This window comes from Dipteris shenzhenensis, chromosome 9 (genome assembly GCF_047967505.1).
Source record: "Dipteris shenzhenensis isolate YYH24624 ecotype China chromosome 9, Dip_SZ_1.0, whole genome shotgun sequence".
Lineage (NCBI taxonomy): Eukaryota > Viridiplantae > Streptophyta > Polypodiopsida > Gleicheniales > Dipteridaceae > Dipteris > Dipteris shenzhenensis.
The window spans coordinates 253,048-273,134 of NC_141604.1; the positions used below are offsets into that span (position 1 = coordinate 253,048).

The following is a 20,087-nucleotide window of genomic DNA, read 5'->3' on the forward strand; positions in this document are numbered from 1 at the left end:
AATTATAGATGGTAAATAATGTGTGGGTTGAACACACTTAGTACTAACATATAGTGAAATAAGGCACGGGCTGAACAATGTGACATTGGGAAAACTTTTTTTGTTCCCCCCAAGAAAGTGGAGGAATAAATTATAAGAGAAAGTAACAAAGAAGATTACAACTTCCTACTAGAATCGCACTATTCGGGAAAACAATTGCCAGCGAGGCAAAGAGACCAAAAATATTCTTCAAACATAGAAGCATCAATGATGAAGGTACGGGCGCTTTTTTCTAGATGTAGTCTATGACACTAGAGGCCAGATAGAGACTTTTTTTAAAAAACCAAACAAGTAACATGACCTATCTTCGATAGGCTAGAGACTTGCTCCGCTGGGTCTCAATGTGGAATCTTAGAATGCTTTTAATTTCAAGAAATAAAATTCATAAGTCTCACAGTTTTAATGACATATTCTTTATGTGTGTGTGTGTGTGTGTGCGTGCGCGCGCACATGCACCCCCTTCCTATACAATGTGCATGTGTGAGAGTGGGACCTCTCTCTCTTTATGTGTATGTATGAGAGTGGGACGTCTCTCTCTTTATGTGTGTGTGTGTGTGTGTGTGAATGTGTATGTGTATGTGAGTGTGGGACGTCTCTCTCTTAATGTGCATGTGATGTCATTGTAGGCATGTGTATGTAATGTGTGTGCATGTGTATGTGTGTACATGTGTGCCTACATGACTGAGTCTATGTGCGCATGTGTACGTGTGATTGTGCGTATGTTTGTGTATGTGTATCTATGTGCATGTGCATGTGTGTGTATGTGTATGTTATGTATGTGAATGTGTACGTGTACATGTATGTATATGTGTATGTGTATGTATATGTGTATGTGTATGTGTATGTGTATGTGTATGTGTATGTGTATGTGTGTGCTTGTGTGTATGTGTATACTTGTGCCTACATGAATGTCTTCATATGTGTATCTGTATGGTGTGTGCATGTGTATATGTGAGACCTGTGTGTGTTCGTGTGTGTGTGATGCCACGTGGTGCTCTAGTTGCTCACTTACAAATTATTGGGAGATAGTAAGATACATGTGAGAAAAAAGGGAAGCGGCTTTTGCATGCCACGTGGTGCTCTAGTTGCTCACTTTTTGGGAGCTTCCAAATTATGAATAGTTAGATACTCCGGTCAGTGCTTAAATTTGCTGCACACCTCTAGGCTTCATAAAAAATTCTGTGAAGTCTTTGAAAAAAATTCAAGCTTCAAAATGAAGATGACACTCAGTACAAATCCCTTTTTTAAGCTGATGCACAGACTGCGAGACTGGTGCCAGGCCCTCGAGATTCGAGAGAGGGGTGGGATACATATTAGTAGTATAGTAGACAAATTCTAACTAGTAACTATATGTATGTATATTATATGTTGAAGTCTTGGAGATAGGCTTGAGCTTCATGAATGCTGCGCTCTTGAAATTATTGGGCGTCATATGAAGCCCAAAAGTCTAATGAAGCTCAATCTGCACGGCAAATTTAAGCACTGACTCTCGTTTAACCCGGCAATAATTGATGTTATAGAGGCAGCGCGGAGATCCCAAGAGAGTCTTCTTTGTATCGGACTGACTCGTGAGTTCATTTTCTGCTACTGACTCGTGAGTTCATTTTCTGCTGTGTTCCAGAAACCTGATGGCTTTGTTTAATCATGTGGGAGTTTGCTTAAAATCTTCTTTAAAACTTTATATTTAGGCTTGTTTATTAATATGGGAGTCTGCCGCCTAAAAACTTGTTGGAGGTGGCAGCTATGGCCATGATGATTCTGGATGCATTGAAGCGAGTCGTGAAGAGTAGACGGCTGGTGCTGGTGGCGGGCATGTATCTGATGGCGTGTGCAGGCGCAGCCTACGATTTCTCAGTGTATTCGCAGAGCATCAAGGTGACGATGGGCTACAATCAGAGGGACCTCAACACAATCTCGTTCTTTTTAGGCTTGGGGGATGGCATGAGCTTCATGGCAGGACTGCTCTACGATTTCTGGATACCGTGTGGAGTGCTGGCAGTCGGTGCCTTACTGAATGTGTTAGGATACGTGATGGCATGGCTGGCTCTCACAGCGCGCTTGTGCTCGTTGTATAAGTTGCGAATATGGCAGCTTTGTGTGTTGTTCGCTGTTGGAGCCAACGCACAAACATTTCCGGAAACCGTAGTCATGCTGGTTTGCCTCAAGAACTTCCCACGGAGCCGGGGTACCGTCTTAGGCCTCGTCAAAGGATTCTATGGCCTTAGCGGTGCCATCCTTCCCCTTCTTAACTATGCTGCTTTCGGGGATGACCCTATTTCCTTCCTCTTGCTCGCAGGATGCCTTCCCCCTCTCATCTCTCTGCTCTCCATTTTCGTCATGCATTTTGTAGAGAACCATGATGATTCGCAGCACGAAGATGCTGATCATTCAGACAGCAATATATTGCGACTTTTCAATGGAATTGCCACCGCTCTCGCAGTATATCTCATGGCCCTCCTGGTAGTTGAAAATTTGGCTTCTAATTCGCTCACTAGGCCACTCGTTGCAGGTCTCACGTCACTCGTTTTGGTCATTTTGTCTCTACCCTTATTGGTGGTCTTTCGGTTGGAGATCAAAACAAAATCGAGCAACCTTGTAACAAATCACGAGTCTCATGAGCAGAACGAATTGGAAAGTAAGGAGGTTCACAACTCACAGACCCAGAACCGGTCTTTGACAACAGCTCACTTACCCATTGCCGGAGCTCATGATCGGCTCGACTCCTCCAACTTCCAAGAAGGATCTAATATTGAATTAGAACCATACATGAAGTCCAATACTATAGGGAACCATGCTCTCTTACAGCTTTCTTCTCGACCTGCACGTAGAGGGGAAGACCATTCCATCGCCCAAGCCTTGATGTCGCTGGACTTCTGGATTCTCTTTCTAACATTAACATGCGGACTCGGTTCAGTGATGGCATTCATCAACAACATGGCGCAGGTGGGATACTCGCAGAATTACTCAGCTCTTCATATCAACACGTTGGTATCTTTGGTCAGCATTTGGAACTTCTTCGGCCGCATTGTATCCGGTTTGTTCTCAGATTTCTTGATGGATGCTGCTTTCGTGATCACCCGACCTGCTCTTTTCGCGATTTCGCTAGCGATCATGGTGCCAGCAAACCTGTCGATTGCATTAGGAATGAAAGGGGGACTTTACATTGCCTCCATTCTTGCGGGTCTGTCGATTGGAGCTCAGTATACCTTGACGACAGTCATCATATCAGAGCTTTTCGGCCTGAAAATGCTTGGTACGCTCTACGCGGTGCTAGCCTGTGCAGAGCCATTGGGGGAGTATATTTTATCGATCCGAGTAGTGGGATTTATTTACGATGAGCAAGCCACAAGGCAAAACAGAGGGAATAATATCATGGGAACAACTCTTGTTTGCCAAGGAACTACATGCTTCCGATCCGCCCGGCTTCTTCATCCTGACTGCAGTAACTGCATTTGGGTGTGGTATGTGTGTGGTACTCACACTACGCACATTGGCATATTACAAAACCAAGGCAACTAAGCCTAAACTAACCACATCCCCTTAGCTCAAGTGATAACGATATTATGAGGAGTAGCATTGACCAACATGAAACCGCCTTTTTTTTTTCTATAGATAAGAGTAACATGACTCGTCTACTATGGGTTACAGCCCCGCTCCGTTGGGTCTTAAAATAGGATTATAAACCCTTTAATTTTAGAAAATAAAATCAAGTTTCATTTAAAAATTTCAATATGATTGTACAAAGGAACTCACATTGACATTATGATATGATATGAGGTATAGGAGGAGCTCACAGTAAAAATTATGCTTTAACATTTTTGTGGAAAAACATCTCTCTCTCTCTCTCACATACTCATCATGTGCATTTTTTGTGCATGTGGATTCGCAAAAGTGTGTGCATCTACGTCGGCTTTAAAATTTCCCCTTAACTCGTTTCATTAAGTTGTCACACGTATTTGAGACCATCCCAAATTGTACACGACTATTTTCATGTGTCTTTGTGTGCATGGATGTGTGTGAATCTTTTTCCCAAAGGATAAACTCACTCCCTTGGATTGCAAGGTGACATTCTACGTCCTCATGATTGATCTATTGATCACTACTAGTGTAAACTATATCTAAGGTATGCTTTGTGATATAGGTGAAACCATCAGCGACGACGATGGATGCTGGAAAGACATCACCTAAGGAGCTGGATGCATTTCTAGCATTATGTCCACATGTTTTTGGATATATGAGAGCCTCATACTGAGGGCTTACTACTATAGACTACATGATTGCTGAGCTTATATTGAGTATCTACATCATCTGATGTCATCCGTCAATGGCATCAGATCCATGCATACATGTGATGGTTGTACATCATTGGAATCAACCTATGTTGGTGTATTTAGGGTGCCTCATGGTGAAGGATTACAATCAAATACACATGATCAAAAAGCGTAGGCTAATCCATGCAAGCATGTGGTACATCTATGTATGATCTCTCAAGACAATGAGGTTTGAGTCATCATCATAAATTGATACATATCCTTTGGCAATGAAAGGTCAAAGTAGGCTCTCTTTCCACTCATGGATGTCATTCAGAGTCATGAATGGTGTATCATCAACTGTGTGATGCAAAGATGTATGGCTCCATACTAGAGGAAATTTGGTGCACTGTGCTAAAGGCTTACCTATGTATCATCAACAATCATGTCTACCCATGAGAAAATTGTGTGTGAGCTACCTCTATGGGTATGCTTGGTTAGCCACCATGGGGCTTATGATGAACCTATCAATTGGTCAACTAAGTCATGGTGGAAACATTGTGTGCCAAAGATCAAGCCTGTAATAAGATGATGACAATTGTGTGTCAGTAGTAGTAGATAAGAGGTTGTACAAGGCTAATATATGTGTGTAGGAACCGATGCCAAAAATAGTCAACACTATGTGACTATATATGGGGGGCATGTGTGTTCAAGCTGTATGCAGCTATCCTAAATTTGAGAGGAAATCACTACCAAAGTGTTGAAAATCTTTGATGCAGTGTATATAGTAATGTATTGCATTGGTGTCAAATGTGTGAATGTATATAGTAATGATATGACCAAGGTGACAAATGCTAGTGGAAGCTGATTGGGTGATATGGGCAATGGATCACTTAGATTGGTGGAGTTGAAATCTCTTCTAAGGCTGTGCTACTCTATAGCTAGACTACATGTCAGTGTGTAAAATGTACCAAAAAACTCAACAAAAGTATATATAATTGCCAAAACAAAAAAGTACCTTGTCTAAGCAACTACAATGCAATATGAAGATTAAAAAAGATGATATGGAAAAAGACCTAATATATGTCTACATATATGATCCTAATGGAAAAGAGAGCATCTAGGGCCTTTCCCCCTCCCTCAGGTATGTCAACGATGATGGTTGTACTCAAGGATAATACCTAGGCAATATTTAAAAATGTAAATATAGATTTAAGTTTCAAATACATTACATAACAACTTAACATGTCTTTGTCATTAAATATACTTAATCTATTGGATTGGTGTACCCATGCACCTCAAGAAGCTGAAAATGATATCACGGTGTGAACCATCTAGAAATACCTCCCACCCCACACGCTCTCGATATCCAAGAAAGCATATGGTCATGCTGACTCGACTCACTGGGCCTGCGACTCTCTCAAGACGAACCCCATAAAGTCCAAGGGGAAAATCCATATCCATATCTAGAAAAATCTCAAAGCTAGTAAGCCACACTCTGAATGTTGTATCTGGAATGTGCCTATAAAAAAGAGAATTGCTATTTTTACCCATTATTATTAAATCAAATAAAATTACATCAACCTGAAGGTTTTAAGGTGCAAGAATCGCACACCCTCAAAAGTATGATGCATAGTCCACAACACTTTCAACTCCTGTATACACCCATTGAATCAAGCCCTCCATGCAGTTTGTCTCTAATAGCATTTTTTCTAAAATTAAAACAATATCTTCTTTTATACATCTGTTGACTCCATTTCCAATATCTAGAACCCACTGTATAAACTCTTGCTCTGCCCAGTTCTAATTATTTTGGATAACTCACATATTCTATTTAAGATGCAATATTTTAACATATCTCCAAATTTTTGAATGACACAAAGAAACATTAACAATTTCCTCTCGCCTTGCCTTCGGAACCATTGGCAAAATTTGTCTGAAATCTTCCCCCAGAACCACCACCTTTCCACCAAAAAGTTGATCATTGCACATGATATCTTGCAATGTCCTATCCGGTGATTCAAATGCATAACGATGTGTCATAGGTGCCTCATCCCATATTATCAGCTTACTTTGCCTTGAAACATCTAGGAGATGGCTATTAACCTTTACATTGCAAGTGCTAGTGGCATCCAGATCCAATGGTATTCTAAATCGCGAGTGTGATGTGCATCCATTGGCAAGTAACAATGCTGCAATTCCAAAAGATGCACATGCCACGGTAATGTGCCCCTCCCCACGCAACCGAGCAAGTAAACAATTATAAGGAAATGTCTTTCCAGATCCTCCTGGACCATCAAGAAAAAACCCTTGACCAACGTCTGCATATACCATTTCCAATATTTGATCAAAGGCAATCCGCTGACAAATGTTTAGCGTCCTTTCCATTTGAAAACCAATTTGTGCCTATTCCACAACATCAAACATTCTTTCTTCCTACAATAAACCATTGGTAGGTATCGAAAAACATGATCTATTGATAGTTGGCAATCCATCAAACTCTGTTAACTTTTGTCCATGTTGCTAAAGAATGTGGTCCAAAAGCAAGAGAGCGTTTTTGGTTGCCAGTGCTTGACGATCAATTAAATTCTCCACATTGAACTCTGGTGCATGAAAAAAATCATTTGAAAGATTAGAGGAAAATCTTTCCCACAATTGACCAAGACAAGCAGGCTCACAAAAACAAAAATTGTGACAAACAGGTGTCTTAGATGTGTACTATTTTGATAAGAGATTGCCTCTTGCATGCACACAAACCGCTCTTCATCGCTTTCTAATAAACCTCTAGCTACACATGCTACCTTGAAGGTAGGATGTATTTGTCCATTAAAACTACGCAGGTCATCATATGACTTAAAATTCTTGCAAATGTTAAGCAACATGCGCAAAAAGTATTGTTCACTAGCAAGTGGAGAGATGTTGTACATTCGCCCAATACAATTGCCCAACTTTCTTTTGCTCCACTTCTTACTACTTTTATTCCAAACCCATTTGCATGGGAAGTCACCATACAGTAAATCATTTGCATCAAGTTCTAACTGATTGCATCTTATCCATTTTGTGAGAGTTTTTTTTCTATTTTGTTCTATGTCTACTACACTTTGCAAATCAGATGTCATTATCTCCAAATATGACATTGTTTTGCATAGGAAGATGAACATGTAGCCTCTGGACGTTGGGCTTTTCATCATCCATTTCATACTCAAAGATCCTCCAACATGCTTTCGAGGCTGACACATAGCATCCATCTAAGAACATGTTGATCTCATCGACGACACCATCAACTCGGTTGTGAAAAGCTCTCTGTCCTTCCGTATGGTTTATTAGCTGCATTTTTATTATTGCCCTATCATGTCCCTTATATACATATTTATATAAATACTTCACCGTAGTGATCGTGGAGCAAACCTCAATGTTGATGTGTGCCTTGTACTTCATTGAGAGAAAAGGGTTAAATGGCATGATCCAACGATTATCTACCATACTCCCTTTCACTTGAACCTTCCTACCATCATCACGACGCATGTAAATTGGATAACCATCATTACTAATTTCAGTACCACTACAAGGGATTGGGTTCATAACCCATGCCGCTAGCCGTGGAAAATGACTTGTGAAAAAAAAGTAGTGGGCCCATACAGACATGCGTGTAAAAGCGCATGTATGATGCCCATCAAATGCGCTGATACATGGGCTTATACATGCGTTTTACCAGTTTTGCTGCACCGATACATGCGTGTTTAACAAAATTTCCATGCATATACACGTGAGTTTTACAGATTTTATGCACAGATACACACGAATAGAGAGCAAAAATAAAAAATCCAGAGAGTGCTATTTGGTGCCTAAATGCTATTCCAGCATTCCAGCAACTAATAGCACTCTTTGGATTTTTTTTAGGTGCATTGCAAAAACATATATACAAGGGAGTCCATATGTCGAAGTAGCCCATGGCTTCATTTATAAACAACTATATACAAAATCAAATTGCTTTGTAAAAAAAAGCCCATGGCTTCAGTTACAAAAATATATATACAACCACATCCCCAATACGGATGTGATACTATAAGTCTGAGTACTACTCAGACTCAGATGATGACGAGCTGCTCCCTCCATGATCAAATGAGCTCACATCAGTATACATGTCTAATGAGTAGTACTCACCCTATCATTCACATCCAACAGGAGCAGGAGTAGGAACAGGAGCAGCGGCGGTGGCTGTAAGTGGATCTTCAATAGTAGGAGCATCAGCAGGTGCAACAGCAGCTTGTGCCTATTCAAGTAATATATCATATATAAGTATATATATATATATGTAATTCAAAATTTAATAAACCAAAATCATTCGTTTAGAGGTTTTAAGTACCTGTCGACTGTACGGTCTCATGGCCATCTCAAACTGCGCATTCGTAATACATGATCCCTTGGTTTTGAAGAGGGACCATGTGTCACGTCTGCAATAAGGGATCAGTCGCTTTTTGACGTTTATACCGACATCAACAACAAAGAAATTGAAAATATTTTTTAATAACTTTCGACGGTATTTCTGTCGGAATTGATACATTGGTATGTCAACAGTACATTAGTGTCGGTATGTGCCGACACCCATACCGACGCTGTTAAAAATAATTTTTTTTTTGGGTAGACTATAGCCTCATCAGCCACATTCTGCCCAATTCTACACCAAATGCAACAGGTGTATTAAATGTTTCAAATGGACACAGCATGTAGTTTCAATTTCAAGACTGAGCAATACATGACAATTGATACATAGAAGTCAAAAAATAAATCATATTATACAGGTGCTTCAAAATTTTGTATGTACAAATAAATGTGGGTGCAACCATGGAAAGCAAGCTACAAAACTTGGTCATTGAATATATAAAATGGCCTCTCTGAAATAGGCCGTACACTAGCTAAGTGTATGATACATTCCTAAACCTATGCTACTCCTCGTCCTCATCGCCTGCATCGTCATCCGGATTGTCACCAGCCATGTGCTCGTTTTTGCCCTCTTCAAAGAGATTTGCTAGCCCTTGCATCATTAATGGAATCATTTAATATATTAGTTGCTTCCAAATTAGACAGCGAGAGCAATGTGATGAGTACCAAGAAAGGGTTACTTACACGATACCGACTCACAACTGTCCAATCGACTACTCCTCCTCCATCCTCCACTTGTAGAAACATGGCATCCGCGCCATTCTCAAAGCCGTGCCAATACTCTTCCTCGGTCATAGGACGACCCACCGCTTCGTGCTGCAAGAATTAGAATCAAATTTATCACATACATACAAATCTAAATGATGAACAAAAGAATACAAATTAGGTAGTGCAAAAGATGAAAAAAATACTTACAAACCAAGCTCGTATGGTAGCCTTGCCGCCACTTCCAAGGTGGGAAGAGCCATGCGAGTCCATGGCCACTTGCTTTGCCTTCTTTTATTGCTCCCACCTTGTTGGGTCGTTGCAAAGCTCCCTCTTGGTGTGGTCCCAATCGCTCTTATCAACCTAGCCGGGCTTTGCTTTTTCGAGCCCGCACTGCATCTCTAATCTCAGAGCAGCGATGTTTCAACACATCGCACATGCATTTCAGCATGTACTTTGTGTCAAACAATTGTAACATGTCTGAACTCATAGCGAAGGGCCTCAATCACTGCATCCTTCTTGTGTTGAGGCTGATGAGGCCAAGTGTCCATAATACCATCTGGAAAGTGAATGGACATCAGCTGCCTCATTCGTGCTATGACTACAGCACCCCTCATATCCTCAATGATCTATCTAGACTCATCCACATAGTAATCCAGCAACTCCCCTGTCACCGGTACCCATTGTGGGGGTGGATGGGGGTGGACTGGCATCAACCGGGGGAGTAGGCAAGGGTGAAATGGGAGGTGTGGACTGTACACATGTCATAGGCAAAGGGGGGGCCTATATAATCTGCGTCTCCTCTGTGAAGAGGATCCTCCAACCTCGCAACAACTTGCACTAGGGGCCCTAGGAGTGATAGGCGAGGCGGATGTTGAGCGTGTGATAGGGGCGGATGGAGGGACTGGTAAAATGCTCTGTGCAGTCTCATCCACATTGCCACCATGACCTCCACAAAGCAAGTGTCTTGCTCAGGACTGCATTGTTGATGATGATGATCTCGCCTGTATGGCAGGAGGGGGTCTAGGTGATGGTGATGCCTGTCTACTAGCGAGACCAATTTGACTAGCATGGTGCAAGCGCTCTTTGTCCTCCGATGTCATCGTCCCTATCCTCGAGGGGGCCACTATGTATAAACCCTCTATACCACGTGCGTTCAAGGCCTATTTCTAAAATCCCCTATCTATAAATTTTTCATTAATAAAATGTACCCCTTTTCTTTACAAATCTGTAAAATTTTCCCAAAACTATTTTAAATAGTCCCTTATGTATATTTATTTCTGTAAATTTTAGAAATAAAAAATATCCTTCTGTTGAACTCACGTGATAGGGTTACATATCATGAGTGACCCCCCTGAGTCCCTATCCAACTCACTAACTCCTCATCACTCATGCAAGAAACGCGAGACCTTTGACTCCAGTGGGAGTCAGAGGAATCCGACCTCCTATGAGACATGGTACCTACAAGTAAAAGACATATACACATGCATATACACATTAACAAGATGCTAGCAATAAGCTGAAAATGATGATTGAAAAATGAGACGCATGTCAAATACATAAAATGCCGATTACTTCCGTGTTTATCATATACACAATTTCAGGTTTGTTATCCGAGTTTATCAAGTTACATGATAGGGGTGGCAGGGTTTATATACATTGCTTGAAAAGAGTGGCAGGGTTTAATACACTGGCAAAAAAATGGGGGTGGGACATGATAGAGTGGCAAGGGAGATACAATGCCAAAAAAGGGAAAGAGGATAGAGATACAATGCCAAAAAAGGGAAAGAGGATAGGGATACAATGCCAAAAAGGAGGAGAAGAGAGAAAGAGGTCTCTCCTCAACGACACTCTCTTCGAGTAGCACATGGGGCACACTCTCCTAGCAAGACAATAGAGGGATCTCCGTGCGACGAGGTACGAGTGGTGCGGGGTGTTAGGTGACCACCATCTTGCTTTGGGTCCTAGGGGGTATGCATGTGCTAACAAAGACACTGGACAAGCTTGCCTACGGCACACAAAAGTGCCGCTACAAGTAGTAGGACCCCAACTACCAAATACAAGAAGAAGTGGGCCTCCATCTCGCCTGTACAACAAGATGATGGTTAGATGACAGGATTATGCATAGAAAAGAGGAAAGAGGATAGGGGAAGAGGATAGGCATGCATATATATGCATAGGAAAGGCATAAGGGTAGGGGGTAGGCATAAGCATATGGGGAAGAGGATAGGTATGTGCGTATGGGGAAGGGGATAGGAGATGCAAAATGGATATAAATAGGCATATAGGGAAGGTAGGCAAGGGGATAGGCATATGCATAGGATAGGGGATAGCATATGCATATGCATATAGGGAAGGTAGGCAAGGGGATAGGCATATGCATATGTATATATAGGCATATAATGCATATGGGGAAGGGCATAGGCATATGCATATGCATAGGATAGGGGATAGGATAGGCATAAGGGCTCCATAAGGGTAGGGGTAAGGCATATGCATATGGGCAAGAGGATATGCATATGCATATGGGTAAGGGGATAGGGGATGGAAAATGGAGGGGAATTTGCATATATAGGGGAGGGGAAAGGCATCGACATATATATGCTTATGCATAGGATAGGGGATAGGGTTGGGGATAGGCATATGCATATAGAAGGGGATATGCATAGGAATATATATGCATACACATATATAGGGGAGGGGATATGCATATATATAGGATAGGGGATAGGGGATAAGGGAGGGTAGGCAAGGAGAGGGCATGTGCATATGCATATATGCATATATAGGGGAGGGAAACTACCACTACCCAACTCCAGTTTAAAAAGAACAACACTTTAAAAACACAAAATAGGAGCATATATAGGGGAGGTGATAGGCAACTATATATATATATATAGGCATATATATGCATATAGACATATAGGCATATATAGGGTTATATATATATATATATATATATATATATGCATATGCATATATACCCTCCCCTATCCCTATGCATATATAGGGGATATGCTAGGGGAAGAGGATATAAATATGCATATATAGGGGAGGGGAAAGGCATATGGGAATAGGCATATGCATATGGATAGGGGAGGGATATGCAAGTGGAAGAGGATATAAATATGCATGTATATGCATATATGCGTGCATATGCATATATCCCCTCCCCTATCCATATGCATATGCATATGTGCATATGCATATATAGGGGAGGGGATATGCAAGGGGAAGAGGATATAAATATGCATGTATATGCATATGCATATGCATATATCCCCTCCCCTGTCCATATGCAGGAGCATAAATATGTATATGCATATGCATATGCATATATAGGGGAGGGGATGCATATGCATACATGCATATATAGGGGAGGGGATAGGCATATAGAAGGGGAAAGAGGATACGGGATGTATATAAATATAGAGGATAAGCATATAGAAGGGGAAGAGGATAGGGGAGGGGGTAGGCATATAGAAGGGGAAAGAGGATAGGGGATATAAATATGCATGTATATGCATATGCATATATGCATATATAGGGGAGGGGATAGGCATATAGAAGGGAAAAGAGGATAGGGGATATAAATATGCATGCATATGCATATGTAGGCATATACATATATCCCCTCCCCTATCCATATGCAGGTGCATAAATATGTGTATGCATATGCATATGCATATATAGGGAAGGGGATGCATATGCATATATGCATATATAGGGGAGGGGACAGGCATATAGAAGGGGAAAAGGATAGGGGAAGAGGATAGGGGATGTATATAAATATAGAGGATAGGCATATAAAAGGGGAAAGAGGATAGGGGAAGAGGATAGGGGAGGGGATAGGCATAAAGAAGGGGAAAGAGGATAGGGGAAGAGGGTAGGGGAGGGGAAAGGCATATGGATAGGAGGAGGGAAAGGCATATGGGTATGGGAAGGGAAAGGAATATTGGCTTGGCACTCTCGAACTATCTTTTGGGCTTCAAGTAAACATTGTTTCTCAACAAAAGGGTTGGGATACTCACCTAAGCCTTTAGGCATGGATGGTTTGGTAGTTGGACCGACAAGGACCGGCATTAGTGGGTTATCTAGCATGGTCTGGAGACTATCCTGAGGGGATTTCTCACTAATTGATTGGGAGGATACTATAACAGTGTCCTCAACGAATCCATCCTGGATCATGACTTTCTCCTTTCCCTTCCCTATAGCTAGGGCTTTCTTATCCTTGGACTTTTTGGGTGCTTTTGCCTTAGTCTGAGGTTGCGAAGGTCCGGCCTGAGGGGATGTTTTCTTCTTTTTCTACAGGACCTTGTCTTGCAAGCGGGTCAACACATTCAAAGGAACTGTTGAGACTCTGCCCCCTTGGATGCCTAGCAGATTCAGGCTGATGATTACCGACGGGGGCAGTTGGGGTCTATTAGGGCAGTTTTGATAAAGGTGTTCCACACCACACTTGTTGCAATGGGGCGCAAGTGTTGGAGTTAGGGGTGGAACAGCAGACAGATGCTTATTAGGCGATTCTATGGTTCTCTTGATAGTGGTAGCATCGCATGGGTCCTGTTTGAGTTCTGAGGGGACATTCTGACTACCTATGAGGGGCTCCACATTTAAAGCATTGTTAGGGTGGACGCTTCGTCAGGCTATTTATGTCCCTAATTTTGGACTGAAAGGCTGTGCTCTGAAAGACGGGCACAGAGCCTTTTCCTTGTTGAATGTTATAGCATGGCTCGATAAGGTCATCTTCCAGTTGTGAATAATCATCATGCAAAGGATCAATGTACCCTTCCTCATCATACATTTCCTCAATTATCACCTGGTTTATAGGGGCTGTGCCTGGGGCTGGTAGCTATGGCGATAGGATCGGTGGGGGAAGAGGTAGGTCATTGGACCTAAATCCTCCTTTAGGGACATTGATGGGTGACCCTACTTGCTAGGCCGTGTTGTGGATAGAGGGGGCTGGTAATGCCAGATGCTGTTGTGGTGGGTACTGTGGAGGGTTGGGACCGCGAGGGTACCAGCATTGGGAAGTATCGTGGCTTCCATACCTCCTACAATGCTTGCAATAAAGAGATTGAAAAGCTCGAAGGTGGGGGCATTCGGATGTGGTATGATTCTGTCGACACACTCCACACCAAACGAGGTCTCTTCTCGGATACAGATGCGCATTGGGAGGGGCACTAGGGCCAACTGTGGGTGCTGCAATCTATTTTTGGATCAAGCTACCAAGCTCATCCGTGGTCATGTCAGCAACTCGAAGCTTATCCTCTTTAGAATCCTTGGATGTACTGAGAGGTATTGAGACCACTGAGGAAGCTACGGACGCTGAGGAGTTTGACCCTCCTTCATCCTTCATGTTATCGCTAAGGTGTATGGCAAGCTTGCAACACAACTCAAAGGATTTTGGATTATTGGTAATGAGGGTGTCATGGATCTTCACACTCTTGATACCTAGGATAAACCTTGGCAACAGTTATGTATTATTCAACCTCTCATGCTCTTCGCATCGAGAATTAAGATGTCGGATCTTGGCTATGTAATCTCGCATGCTTTCGCCACTTCCCTGGGATACAGAGTATAGTTGGATTATGGGGCTCCACTTGTGACCACTAGGGGCGAACCCTATAATGAACGCCTTTTGTAGGTTGGTGAAGGTGACCGTCTCAGTTGGACTTAAGGCTCGTTACCACCACCTGGCCTTTCCTTCCAATGTGAGTCCGAATGCACCACCCTTGGAGAGGTCATCAACCTCACCAAAGGTGCTACAGACTTGCTCAAATTGTTCTACATGCTGGATGGGGTCAGATTCACCTGCGAACTTTGGCACTAGCTTTGAGATGTTGTGTGGTCGGACCTTGGGGACTGGGTCATGGCGAGCTCCCCCTCCTAGAGCTTTTGCACATCTTCCTAAGGTTTCTAGTGCTCGAGCAAGAGCATTCCCTGGATCTTCATCCCTGGATCTTCAATAGGTGGAATTGGTGGGGGCTCTGGAGGGTAAGCCATGTGATGGTCACTGTGTGTTGGGTCAAAGGTCACATGAGTAGGGTAGGCTGGTGGCCCTCCATGATTCCCAACGAATTCATAGCCAGAGGGAGGACCATAATCATCATAATAGGTGGGTGCAACCGAAGGTCCTGTCCCTACTGGTGGGAAGGGTGGGTTCATAGGTGGGATTGGTTATCTTCCAGGTATGGCAGTCCAAGCATTTGGGGCTAAGCCTTCGTGATAAGCATGTGGGGTGCTTGGTCTAGCTAGCAGGGAATAAAGTCCTGTTGCTGCGTGGTAAGGGGGCCGGATCAGTGGTCTAACACTATGGTGCATCGGCACGGGCTTGTAGCAATGGCAGGGTAACTCCTTGGATCCACATACCCAATGAGGTTTGACTCATAGGGGCTCTGGGTCCACTAAGTGGTCCTTATGCAATTGAGGGATCTAGTGTTGCCACGGGGGCAACATTGCTCGATGGCGCATACTGCTATGGAACGGAGGTGGGCCTCATGGGTGGTCTAGACGAGGTCACTGAGTCTGGAATGAAGCTTGGCATGGGAGAAAGAACAGGTGCCGCACGCAGCATCGGGGGGTATACTGCTCTTTGGGCCATGCCATGAGATGTTGGTGGGCCCTGAGGGATTGCAGATGACTGCGATATATGGGAGGATGGCTCCAACAATTATCAGGCATCCATTAAGTTTGGACTCTCATTGTAATCCATGCGCCCTTGGGGTAGTGGTTGGGATTCCCAAAGTGCACTGAAGGGTGGCCTAGGGGGGAACCTGGGCAATGGGGGCCCTTCGTGACTAAGGTTACCAGATTGCATTCTTCATCGGCGGATGTCAGGTGCTATCTCAGTGAGCGGGCGAACCGCTTCTTGATATGGCAACCATGGATTGGCTGGGGGTGCTAATGGGTTGACTGAGCTTGGGTATACTGGGATATACTCCGCGCGATAGTCCACGATGTATGACTCTAATGGTGGCGGTTCAGTCAACTCCACAGGGGGTGGCTGTGATGGTGGATCGGCCATTACCCCTATGGGTTGTGAGGATGCAAGTCTAGGGTTATCTGCATGAGGGAGTTGGCTTTCAACCCTGACTTGGGCCTCTTGGAGGCGATCATGGATCCATCTTTGCTCCATATCCTCGTGGTGATGTCTCAAAGCCTCTTGATAGGCTAGATGTTCGGGTGGAGCAGCTTGATCGCTAGGTTCCGATCTGATTTTAGAGGAGGTCATTCTCTGAGTCGACGAGGTAGTTGGAACTCTAGTTCTCCTGGGATTTGATTGAAAAAGATTGGTCATTCGATTGAGTATTCCCATTGAGGAAGCTGTGTGTGAAAGGGGTACTCTAGGTGCTCCTTCAACCTCTTGGGTCTCTATGTCCAAGTTGATTGTGGTCATAGTTTCGGCTATCGCTAGATTGTGGCCAATTCCACGGGAGAGAACTGAAGCCTATATGGGCACTGGTATGATGGCTTCTGGCCTCTGGGGATAAGTGTCTTGGTGCTTGACGAGTCGTAGCTATGTTGGATGCACTTTCAATGGGCGGTTTGGTTGTGCCTAGTGTTCGTCCTGACCTTAGGTGCATGTGTTGATCAGCGCATTTGAGGCCTCGGACTTGAGGATAGTCCCGTTCAATGTGAGGTCAAGAGGTGGCAGCCCCTCATTAGTTTTTTTGATAAGGGCAGCTGGGGCAGTTATGCGCTTTCAATGGGAATTATGACCTTGACAACTGTGCCTGACAACAAGTTTACACATAATTTTATCAATTTTATGCATAAATTTAACAACTCTATGTGTAAACTTGACAACTTTACGTGTAATCCTGACAACTTTACGCGTAAAGTTATCTTCCCAAAAGTGATTGTGTTTGTTTACGAGCCGTGGGACATTGTTTTCGGCCTATGGGTGAGTCTCTCTACTCCAATTTTGACTATGATGTGCTCACAAGCAAGGGGGGAAGCTACTCTAACTAACTATCAAAGAAAAAACAGAAAAAACAACATTTTTTGGGTTTTGAGACTTTTTCATATTTTCAGTAGAAAAAACAGAACCTGACAAAATGCAAAAACAAGCTACTACCCTTTCTTTCACACCTTCTCCTCCTACCTCAACCTCAAGAGATCAAGCTCTATGTGGATGGAACTAAGAAAAACAACAAATCTAACCTCCTACCAACTCAACCGCTCCACACAAGCCTTTGCAAGCTATGATAAAGGTAATAACAAAGGAAAGAGAGAGAAGAATCAAGAAGGCTCTTCATCCATCCTCGGCAATGGCACCAAAAGATGTTAAGGTCTCCATGATCCTCAACGATGTCGTGGGGTGGATGTAAACCGAAGGAGCGCACTCACTTGCCCAAAGCTATTCTTTTAGCTTCTGGTCTTGATTCTACTTCACTCCAACTCGAATGTGTCACACATTCAAGCCTCCAGTCTGTCACTCATGCACATGGTGGGGGAAAGGGGGATGGAAAGGAAAAGAGAATGCAACAACACCAAAGCAAGAGGCATACAAGGTGGTACAAGAGAGAAAGCACAACAACATCAAATGGAGGGAGAACTCACTTGTGTATTCCTTGCTTGCAAATGACAAAATGAAGACTTGGTCAACTGACCAGCCTTTTATACATCAATTTTAGGATTTTTGCTAACCCTAATCTTCTCACTAGACCTAATCCTACTCAAATGGCCCAAAATAGGTCCAAATTCAGTTCTGAAAGTTTCTACCTCTTCCTCTTGGCCTAGGAATACAATACCAAGTGGAGTCTCCCATTTTCTAATATTTACAAATGTTGCTTCGTAATTATGTTACAAAGAATGAGTATGATATATTATTGTACATGTTGATGGAGCTGGAAACTCAACCTCTTGATACTCGTGGTGATATGAGGGTTAACAATCTACAAGCTCCCCATCATGGTTGAGAAGGAGAATACGTTTTTTTCTTCATGAAGCATCCAAAAACCACCCAAATCCATGTAAAAACCACCCAAGAATGCTCTAAACTACTTTCCAAAACCACCCCAATCCAAAGGGGTCCAATCACTAGCGGACATATGGTACCTATTCACTACCCGTTTGGTCCACTAAGAAGCTGGCATGCAGATTCTCTTATCCACCCATAGTCTCACCCCAACACCACTCGAATTCGGCACCAATTATCCATTTCCGCAACCACTATAAATTTGCAACCGTAGCCTCAAATGTCCAGCCGCAAAACTAAAAAAATATCCAAAAAATAGCCATAAAAAATCCACTTGGCACATTGACAGGAGGTGATACTCTGCCGATACCTGTGATACCCAATAATCACCATAAAAACCACCATAATACAGACACCAATCCATGATAGGGCATCAACTATCATCGTTAACAATAAAAATGCACCGTCACTGCCATAAAAATCCATGAACCAATGCGAATAAAAATAATAATAGCCAAGCATAATCATCATGACATGGCAATACGGTGTCAACATGGAACCACCGGCATCAATATCACACACTCATCAAGAATACCGCATCCACGGCATAAGACCACAGTCTCCATTAAAAAAAGATGCTACGACATCCATGAGACCATTGCATCCATCAAATCGGTACACCAAGGTGCCAACGACAACATCCTGGCTTAAAGCATCAGCATAATCAACAAACAATACCCAAGTATTTGGGGCCTTATTGGGCCAAGGCATCAATCACAAAGAAACTTGGCCTGGAGGTCCAAATCCCACAACCGTTAAGGCATAATCTAGCATCTTACATGAATCTATTCACAAAACCATAAGACCTACGAAAAACCAACCGTCATGCCAAGCTAATACATATCCTCAACCGGTCATCAATCCATCCTAGCAACACCATCTGCATATCCGAGCCTAATCCTAGAGTACATGAATCCTCATGGTATCAACAAGAAATACCATAAGCAACCTTGTCATCACAAATCACTTAAGGAAATAAAAGTACATGTCACCCAGAGGAATCAGCATCTGTAAACCATCCATACCCACATATGCCATATAAACCATAGCATACCAATGATGACCACCACTAGCATAGAAGAATGAACACCAGGATCCAAACCATAGTTCCATTAGATAGCACATCACATGCATGAGACCTGATGCCATAGCTACATCCTACACAACCCCAGGTACAAACCAAGACTAATAGTACCGAAACCACGAAGTATCAAAGAAATGCATCATGACCATATCAATCCTGATCATACACAACATACTACCATGCTGGAATCCGTTGATCCATCCTCATTGTCATCATCAGAACCCATGTGATCCTGCAAAACAAGCATGAAGAAGGCCCACAAAGTACCATGCTATACTGGCACAATGCAATAACATCATGAACACCACTGAAAAAGACCATCTGACATACCATAAAGTACTAGTCATCAGTCCATATGGGACATAGAACTATTATCCTCTTGGAATCCAACCATGAAAAAGTGACCATTCATCATCATGTAACCTTGACAAATAATGCATCATACCCAATCATAGCCTCGGCAACATCCATAATATGCGCACTTATATATGGCACGACTAGTCTGCTTCAACCTGCCACAAGTCATGCATGAACAACATACATGTAATCACCACGGAAACCATCTAGAAGCATTATAAATATC

General features: G+C 42.9%; 1 pseudogene; it reads left to right on the forward strand.

Moving 5' to 3' along the window:
• Positions 1-1,782: 1,782 nt before the first annotated feature.
• Positions 1,783-4,901, forward strand: LOC147898034 (protein NUCLEAR FUSION DEFECTIVE 4-like; annotated as a pseudogene).
• The last annotated feature ends 15,186 nt before the right edge of the window (positions 4,902-20,087 follow it).